Raw genomic sequence first — 10477 nt, 5'->3', positions numbered from 1 at the left:
CCTGGGTGGCTCAGTCGTTAAGCGTCTGCCTTCGGCTCAGGTCATGATCCCAGGGTCCTGGGATCGAGTCCCGCATCGGGCTCTCCGCTCAGCGGGGAGCCTGCTCCTCCCTCTCCCACTCCCCCTGCTTGTGTTCCCTCTCTCGCTGTGTCTCTCTCTGTCAAATAAATAAATAAAATCTTTAAAAAAAAAAAAAAAAGGAAGGAAGAAGTCAAAAGCTACCATTTTGAGGGAAGAAAAAAAGACAACGTTTAAAAAAATTAGTTTTAAAAATTAACAAACAAAATGACATAATTCCACATCTTTTGGTTCTTATATTCATTTGGATTATTTTGACAGGAAGAAAAACAAGATTCTTTTTTTGCAGTTGGAAGTTATTTTCATGAAAGAAGACTTTAGCTTCTGATGTTATTATTAAATCAAGATTTTGATTTGTCTTCATGAAAGCAACCACATATGACTTCAGTTGTCACAGGCTAAAGCAAAAATAAGTGAGGTGAGCATAACAGATAAAGGATGCTATTGAATCAAGGGGAGGCAAAAGAACATCAGAGTGAGTTGTACAAAAATAAGTTTTGCAATTAGTTCATGCTAACTTGAAGGGATATTGCTAAAATGAAAAGAAACTTGGCTATAGTAATTTATATGCTGTTCACTTAATGGGTGCTGATTTACCACAATATTAAACATATTACCATCATATGAAATTAACGTTAAAAATTTAATTTTATTAGTTTTGTGATTCTGCTTATGTTCAATTTGCAATTTCTTTTTGGTTGGCTCAGCAGGTTTGTTAGCTCAGTGGCAAGTACAAGCTGAAACCATAGCAGAGCTACTCTTCCCAACACGGTGGGTTCTCTAACTAACCAAAAGCTCCATTGTTACCTAGTCGCCTAGATCAGCCCCATATTCATAAAGTGATCCATGGACCAGCAGCACTGGTATTCCCTGGGGGATTTGAAGAAATGTAGTCTTGGGCCTCGCCACCCACCCTTCCTCCCACTTCTGATTCAGATTCTGTTTCTTTAACAAGATCCCCCAGGTGATTTCCATGTGCACTGCAGTCTGGAAGGCACAGACCCTACCCTTTCCCTAGTACCATGGACAAGGACAGGAGCAGCATCCTTCTCTAGAGAGTCCCCACCCACTGCCCATTTCTGCCCAGCCTGAGCATCCCTCCTCTGAGGACAGTCAGAGCTCAGGGGACCATGTGTGGTCTGCCACTTCACTACTGTGTCTCTTACCAAACTCTCTAGTGATGAGTGTGCCCCGAGCTCCCATTTCCCAGCACTTGGTGGTATTTGTTTTCATCTGCCCAGATTCCTTATCTGTAACAGAATAGTAATATACTTTTCGTAAAGATTTGTTGTGGAGACTTGCATGCAAAAATCTGTAAAAAGCTCTCAGGACAGAGTAACATCTCAATAAATGTGGCTATAATTATTAGCTATTGCCAAAGAATCCCAGGTGATAACATTCAGCAGGAAAGGCTTCTATGTTAATGGTCTCCAGCCTCAGCTGTCATCAGGTTCATTTCCCTCATCAATAGCTCATTACTTGATTGTCAAGTCACAGACGCTATAAGCCACACACCATCACACTGAATAATAGCGATTATTGCAGTTCTCATGTGTAAAGCATTGCAGAGCCGGTCTCCCTGTCATCCCGAGAGGGGTCCATCTGCAGGAGGTGCTGGTGGGGAGGTGCAGAGCGGCATTTTCTGTCTCTTATCCCCACAGTCCAGTCCCGTTTTGCTCATGAGCTTCCAAGCCGTCCTGCCCCTATGTCCCAAGGTTTTCCAAAGCCAAAACAACTATTTATCTTTGCTTTCCTTTTATTCATTTCTTGGTGCACAGCCTTCTCCTGAGAGAGTCATGCATGGGTCCAGAGGCATGAGGTAGACCACAAGTCTCACATGCTGTGCTGGGAAAGACCTTTTCCTAGTTCAACTTCCCACCCCGAAGTGAAACATTGTAACTAAACAAAAACCCTTTCCCCTGATACTCTTGTCCTAAGATGACCCCTTTCCCAGGTGGGTCCTCAGTCCCTCAATCAGGCTTCCAGAAGGCCTTCTCTATCTCTGTAAACACACCTCCTCATCTTGCCTGAATCCCAGGAGTGACTGGGCTTCATGTCCATATGGGGTCCTTTGACACTTCAAATGACCAGTTCAGTTAAGTCTGGAAAAGCGACTACATACGGTCTTAATTTTGAGAGACCATAATGTGAACATGAAATTTGACATATGCATTCCCAGGATAAATGGACGGGAAATAATTTTTAAAAAGAGAAACTACAACTATGACCCTCTTACTTCCTATGTGAAAGGCACCATATGCTGTCCAGCATTATCACATTTAATTCCCCAAATAAGTATTTGTTTGATAGATGAAACTGTGGCTTGCACACACTGAGAAACTAAGCTGGGATGAACTCATACTTGTTTTACTCCCAAATCCGTATCCTTTCTATTCCTTCATATGCCTTCACATTATGGAATCAGCAGATGGGCGGTAATAAGTTCCCTGTCACAGAAAGCATTCAAGCAGAGGCTGGAGGCTAGAAGTCTGGCCAACTGTCCTCAGGCCTGGAATGAAGCCAAGGGCACCCAAGGGTTACAGCCTGAGGTAATTCCTAGGGCGACACCATAAAGCGGTTGGTCTAGGAGAAGGTTATCCATTCCAGACAAGGCAAGGGAATAAGGAAGTACCAAAATATAAAGCTAAAAGTATCCAGAAGCACAGCAAGCTGATCTAGCATAAAGTGCATTGCAGAATAGGTAAAGGAAGATCCAGAGCTGAAAGCTGGCAGTGCATAGGCTAAAATCTGCCCACAGACATGTTTCCTTTGGTCTTCAAGCATTAATTCCTTTTTAGTTACTTGACAACATCTAAACACTGGGAGATTTCACCCACAAATCCAGATTTCAAAACTTCTCTTCAAAAGTGGGAAGATCTGGCAATACGGGCCTATGTTTCTACATGGCAACAGCTGAGTGGTGGCTGGTTCCAGAGGCAGGGCACACCCTCTCCGATTTCTAGGCTCTCACCACCTTGCCTAATATTGCATTATCTTCCTGGACTCTGAAAATAACCAGAACAATGTATGTTTTCTGCTGCCATGTGGGAGTTCAGCCTAGAAAGAGACAGGCTGCATTCGTGGCATATCTCAGACTCCTATTCCCTTCAAGCCTCACTCGAAGTTTCAATATACAGAGTCTGAAAGACAAGCTGCCTGATACAAAACAATGATGAAATAGCATGTACATCCATGTTCCAAATAGTGAGCATGCCAGTCACTGAGGGATGGAGAAGTGGTTTAGTTAAAACCTGGAAGAAGTCAAGATAGGCAAGAACCAAGGCATACAAGTCCCTAATCATTACTGCTTAGAACTACATCAATATTCTAGTGAGAAGACATGATTGGTTACCATTAAAATTGTACTATAGATATTACTGATTCTAAGGTGGGGGAGAGTCAAGAAAGAAGAGAGAGAGAGAGAGAGAAAGGAGAATGAATGTTTTCTACAGCATGACTTCATTTATCTCCAACAACTTGTTTTGCTGTTTTTCTGATTAAAAAAAAAATCCTCCAGGTTTTGATAAGATGAGGTACCCAAGCCAACTTCGTGACCAGATAGATAGGCTGAGAAGCAGCTCCAACATCAGGGGAGGTTCTTTGCTTACAAGCAATAAAAACTGACACCAGTAAACAAAAACAAAGAGGGGTTTAATAGAAGTATATTGAGTACTCGTGGCATTGACGGGAAGGCTGGAAAGTATGACACAGATCTAGGTAAGCACCCAGGAGTTCCCATGGATAGAAATATGAGCAGTTTTAGGAGTCAAAGATTCAGAGACACCCCCCTGCCGCCCCGCATCTCACAAGGGTGCCAAGCTGGAATAGATGAGTCCAGTCGTTTTTAGCTATTGTGTCATTCTGTAGAAGATCCTAATTCCAGAGAGGAATCTTGACAATTAGCCTAGCTTAGGTCAATGGAAGCTGGATTATACCCTAGCCTGTAAACTCCACAAAATCAGAAGTGAGAAGACACTGACTATTAATTTTCCATGTTTTCAGCACCAAGACTAGCGTTTGAAACAAAGTAGATGCTCAGTGAATATTTGTGAAATGAACCAGTGAAAGAATCACAGAATATTTTCAGTCTCGGACTAGGGTAAGATAGAGCGTCTGGAAAAAAAAAATAGTCCCTAAGCCCAAAGCCAGCGGGGAGGAGGTAATTTTCCAAAAGAAAATCAGGGTGATATTATCAAGAGAGAATTGAATGGTTGCTGGGCCCCCAATAGAGAGAGGAATGTAGACAGATGCTTTTGATTTTCCAGCAAGGTTTATATAACAAACATGGAAAACTTCAAATCTCTCTCTCTCAGGTCTTCACATTTCAACATAGTAACAAGGAATCAGTCAGAATATACCTAAATCCATCTTGTTTTCCTGCATACACAATGGGTAGCCAGATTTGCCTTGCTGTTGATTGGTGACCTGAAGCCCCGCATCCCCACTATCCTGGTTCTGATGAAGAAGGCCATATTCTGGTGCCAGCCCTGCCCCGAGTAAGTTCCCTGAGATGCAGGCACATCTCCTCCAAGAACATACCATATGTACAAGAGGCTGTTCCAAGGAGAAGCAAATTTGCACATCCCACTCAAAAGGGGAATGGCAAGGATGAGTGTGAGGAGCCCCCAGATTTTCTGCTCTTCCTCTGAAGTACTTTAGGAAGGAACACATGACTCATTTCAAAGGATCAAGGGAAGAACACCACCTGGAAGTGGGAAATGGTCAAGAAGGCTCTGATAAAGAAGCAGTTTTCGTGTTGATAATGAAGCAATGTAGATTTCTTAAGTTGATCTGACTGATAGTTGCTATTATGGCCCAATCCACTATTTGCCAGCTGGTCATATACAACTTAGCTCTTAATTATATGTTGTCTTGTGAGGTCCTCAGAATGCTTAATGGGTTAGCCTCATTCCGAATGTTGGAGCACAAGCTCAGAGAAGCATTTGGAACATTCCTTGCAACAAAAGTGGGTTTGCTTTCCAGCCCCTGTTTTGGCTGTAAGTTGAAGACCTTTGTATATTTCTATTACTTGGATTAGAAGTGTGGATGCTGAGCACAGGGGTGAACTTGTTTGGAGAAGAAGGGGAACTGTATGTCAGTAGCCTGTCTACACCTAAAACAGAGAGAGCTAAGGGCCCGTGGGCCTCATCCGACTATATATATTTTTTTCAGCCTGCATAGGATTTACTTTTTGAAGTATTATTTGCAAATTCTATGAAATTGAGAGGCTTCACATACCCATCTGGATTTCCAGTTTGTCTAGAAACCACGTAAGTCTTGCGACACGAGGTCTGCTTTCCCACAAGGAAATGGAAATGAAACTGAACCGAGCAGGAGTGGCCCTCGGGACAGAGCCTGAGCTCTCTAGTCAGTCCCCACTCAGCTTTGGTCATAACCCAGTGTGGGCATGTGAGGATGGGGGAGGCTAGGTAGGTAGACGAGATTGTCACTCTACATCCACAACTTTATTTCTAGGTGGGTGTGCCATAGGTCTTAAATGGCTAAAAGTCATTCATCTGCCTTTTTGATGTGGCTAATGACTGTTATGGGACATGTGCTTGGACCAGGCTAGGAAGAGGTTGGTAGTATGGGGCCATGTCTCTATATGCCCTGGGAGAAGTTAGCTATCTTTGAGTTCATCTTGGGATCTCTTATATTCTGTTTTCGAGGTTTTAAGCAGTTTGGTTTGTAGATGAGGCTAAATCACATCATTATATGATACACCGGAACATAAAAGGTCTTGAATGCCATGCTGAGGGTTTATATTTGGGCAAGAAGTTTGAAAACACCAAAGCATCCCAAGCTCTTCTGCCTAGGGTCACGTCCTTTCAGCCCCTGTGTTTGGAGTCAGCTCCCCACTGAAACCTGACAGAGCCATGTGGAGTGGCTCAAAACTCTAGGGCTTGACCATCCACAGAAGGACCTTCATTCTTTTTAAAAGAAGTTTGTACTTTCAGGGTACCTGGGAGTCTCAGTCGGTTAAGTATCCAACTCCTGACTTTGGCTCAGGTCGTGATCTCATGGTCATGGGACGGAGCCCTGCATCGGGCTCCACACTCAGCGGGGAGTCTGCTTGAGATTCTCTCTCTTCCTCTCCCTCCGCCCCTCCCCCCTCCCCCCAATAAATAAATAATTAAAAAAGATAAATTTGTGCTTTCCTATCTTTTGACATAGGCTCTTCTCTTTTGTGACTTTGTGTCGCAGGTATTGACATAACGTGCACCACGACATATGCGTGACCTGTTTGTGGCAACACTTTTAATAACCAGAGACTGGGGGCGCCTGGGTGGCTCAGTTGGTTAAGCGACTGCCTTCGACTCAGGTCATGATCCTGGAGTCCCGGGATCGAGTCCCGCATCGGGCTCCCTGCTCGGCGGGGAGCCTGCTTCTCCCTCTGATCCTCCCCCCTCTCATGTGCTTGCTCTCTCTCATTCTCTCTCTCTCAAATAAATAAATAAAAAAAATTAATAAAAAAAAAATAACCAGAGACTGGAAATAATTGAAGGGCCTCTCACCAGTAGGGAAGCTGACCTAATTGTGGCTCATTTATACAATTGAATATGGTGCAGCTTTGGAAGAACTGAGGTGTCTGTGGCTTATATGGAATGATCTCTACAGTATATTCTAAGCAAAAATAGCGAGGTGTTAATTAGTGTTTTTACTGTGTTTCCATTCATTTAAAAAAGTATGCAGGTGCTCACTTACTTTTATATATAAGGTGGAATATTTTTAGGAGGTAGATAATGGCTTCTACAGAGAGCCTGGGAGACAAGGGTTGAGGGAAAGATAGACTTTTCATTGTAAATCCTTCTGTATTGTTTGTTTATTTTACCATGTTCGTATATGTTAATTTTTTTCAATAATAAAAATTGAGTTTTGTGGGTGTGTGCACTTAATTCTGAGCTTCATTTCTCCTGGAGTCTGCTTCATTCCTTCTAGGAAAATGTCTACATTCCACAGTTCAGTTTTCTAGAAGGAATCACCATGCCTGCCTGGCTGGCAGAACTGAGCAGGTTGTCCTGGGCTCCTGCTGAGACCCGGGGTTCTTTTCTTGGAATTCTGGGTGAGAGCAGCCCTCAGATACTACATGGTGCCTTGTGGAGTTGCTTAGCAAGTGGGCAAAGAAGATATAGAGCCAGATAACAATTCTGTGTTGCTTTCTGCATCTTGCCTTGCTATGACATCCTCCACCCAACACTGTCCCCGCCTTCTTCCCCACATACCAAATGGACATGATACTATTTGTCCTTTCCACTCTAGGAATATCTCAGGAAATAAACAGTGCAGATAAAACTCTAACTGTCTCCTCCCTTGCAGCTCCCAGAGGAGGGAGGGTGATGGGTCTCTTGCCATTTGAGAATATAGGTAGAGCAGGGTAGGGTGAGTGGGGTGAAGTGAGACCTACGAAGGACTCAGGGGAATTACAGAAGATACATTGTTCTGCAAGGGAGAAGGGGGGAAAGGAATTCTGGAGAAAGGGAAGCAAATGTCCAAGAGCATCCTAGAATCTGGTACATTTGAAGAGCAGTGAGCAGCTCTGAGTGTCTGGGACCCAGGTTGAAACAGGATACATAGCCCGAGGTGCCACTGGAAAATTCTGCAAGGAATTTAAACCTTATTCTGAAAAAACTTTGATTCCTCGAAGGGTTTTTTTATGTAAGAGAATAATGATCAAATTTTATTTGACATAGAACTAGCAGAAGTATAAGATAGAGTTACTAGAACAAATCCCTCCTGGCTAGAAGGGAGAGAGAGATGCTTATTGTAATGCTTTCTAGCTCAAGAGGACTTACCCTAAAAGAAGGCAGTGACAGTGGGGATATTGTGGGGGAGTGAGGGCAGATCTGAAATGGATTTGTGAAGTAAAATCAAACAGCTTACTGAGAGGCTCAACGAAGAAGTTAGAAAGAATGTCAACAATGTCTTTGAGTGTTTGGCTGGAAGAGAATAGTGACTTAGACCCAGAAGATCAAGCTTACCTGGAAGAGTGTTTTTTGCCCTTGAAGTATTAAATCATTGTATTTCATCCACAGGAAGAGTTGTTTGTACGTGAGTGTCTTCTGATGGCATGAATAAACATTTATTAAGTCTTTACATGGGGCCCTGGTAAGGCATTGAAGGTCAAGAAAGTCTTTGGAATGGAATATTTCAGATCTGTCACCCCCTCGTCCAACAGAACCAGTGAAGATATTTCCTCCCTTCTTAAGAACAATGGAAGTACCCATAATGATTGCAAAGAAATGACATGATTGCCCTTGAAGATCAATTTCAAGCCCTTGCCCCTTCAGGACGCTCCCCCCCCATACACTGGTACAATATCCCTTTTGTCTCCACGGCAGTAACTTGGGGGCTACCTGGGAAAGACAGCAAGGAGATGACTTAATTATGAGCAAAATCATTCATCAAAGACCACATGAGACTTGCAAGAATCCTAGTTGCTGAGTGGGAAAATATTTTGTTGCAAACAGCTCAGCCCCAAGGAGAATGGGCGAATCTTCGGCATTGCTTGGAGAAACGAGGTGTGCCAATGGGGAATCAATACCCATCGGCTGACTGGCTTCCCTTGCTGCCGTGCGTCCCGCTCAATGGCACCCTGGCTTGGTGTCTTGGCTCCGCTGGGACATGGCTGTTGCGCTGGCTTGGGGCAGGCAATTCCTCCTCTTGACAGTCTCCTGGAAGCTGCTGGAATTTCTTCTGCCTCAAGCAGGATGTAACAAGCTGGGGAGGTTTTTGCTAGGCTGCTTTTTCTGCAATTCTTGTTCAGGTGCCAGCAGGCCCTCGTCCTTCTAGGATTCCAAGCTGTAGTGTCTCTGAAGGCTGATGTAATGGTTCTAAGGCTCAGAATAGAAGACCCACTTTTTTATATGATCTGTCTGTTGTATGCTCACCTCGCTGACTCCTCTTTGCTCTCCTACCAGCCCTTCTAAAGACCTACCAGTCCCTTTCAATGTCTTTCCCCAGGAGGATGCCTCCTTGATCCTCCTTTGAGCTCTGCCTATTCATTCTCTGCCTGGGCTCCCCCATTAAACGGCACGTTTTCAGCTAATGGATCTATATAAAAAGACTCCAAAACACTCATTCCCAGGCTTAAATTCTTGCCTGAATTCTGGTCTAGCATTCATTCATTCATTCATTCATAAGACATTTATGGACCCCCTATGCTATGCCAGGCCCTGCCCTAGGCATTGGGCAAATAATAAGACAGATACAGTCGACTCTCACTGAACCTCCATCCCAGCTCTACCAGTGTTTTGATGTTTAGGCTTGAATGTGCCTCAAACCTGTCCCAGTCAGCATTCAGAATCTCAGCCATCAAACCTGCCCCTCTGCCTGGCTGACCACGGTTGGGGACATCACAGTCTCTCTGTCATTGTCATCGGGGTTGAGCCCCATCCTCATTCTGTTGCTTGGTTTTATTGATCCTGCCTCCTAATCTCCCTGCTTTGATCCCCTCCACTCCCTCCTGCCCCTACTACCTCGTTCGGCCCTTATCTTCCCTCATCCGCATATCCTCTTAACTGCACGCACAGCCTCTCATCTGTTCTCCCCTCCACTCAAAATCATTGCAAACATTCTTGTTATATAACAACCTTCCCTGTCCCTCTCCCCCACATCACCTTGAAATGAAACCCCCAACCATGGTCTCTCAGACACACCACATGCTCCTGGTCTGCCTTTCTGAACCTATTTGCAAGTAGCCCCCGAAGAGCTTCTCTGGAAGAAGGAAAAAGAAAAGGAGAGAAGACGGAAAGGAGGGACACTGGAGGAAGAGGAGGTTCAGGCACACGGTTCATTGACTGTCTACACTGTGCTTGGCACTGTGCTAAAGGCTTCATGGACACAAGGCCATCCAATGATCCTTACATGATGAAATACAAGAAAAGTGAAATTTGGAGATTTTTAGGCAGCTTATCACAGTAAATGAGATAAGAAATAATAATAACCATCCTTTATGGAGAACTGAGTATGGGGCAGGCACTGCCGAATGCTTTACCAGCATTGTCTCCATCCTACTTCTGTGAGGTAGTGCTTGTGGATCCCCACTTTAAAGATGAAGAAACTGAGGCACAGAGAGGTGAGTGGGTCCAAGGCTACCCATCCTGTGTGGTGTAGCCTAAACCAACTGCAGCCTTATGTCAAAAAATAAAAAATAAATAAAAAGCAATTTAAATAGACACTGAATTCTGGGGCACCTGGGTGGCTCAGCTGGTTAAGCATCTGCCTTTGGCTCAGGTCATGATCTCACGGTCCTGGGATCGAGTCCTGCATCGGGCTCCCTGCTCAGCGGGGAGTCTGCTTCTCCCTCTCCTTCAGCCCCTCCCCCCACTCATGTTCTCTCTCTCTCTCAAATAAATAAAATCTTTAAGAAAAATAGACACCGAATTATTCTTTTTTTTTT

The sequence above is a fragment of the Leptonychotes weddellii genome, chromosome 5 (genome assembly GCF_054177405.1).
Source record: "Leptonychotes weddellii isolate Sample4059 chromosome 5, ASM5417740v2, whole genome shotgun sequence".
Taxonomy (NCBI): domain Eukaryota; kingdom Metazoa; phylum Chordata; class Mammalia; order Carnivora; family Phocidae; genus Leptonychotes; species Leptonychotes weddellii.
This window is presented reverse-complemented; position numbering follows the sequence as displayed.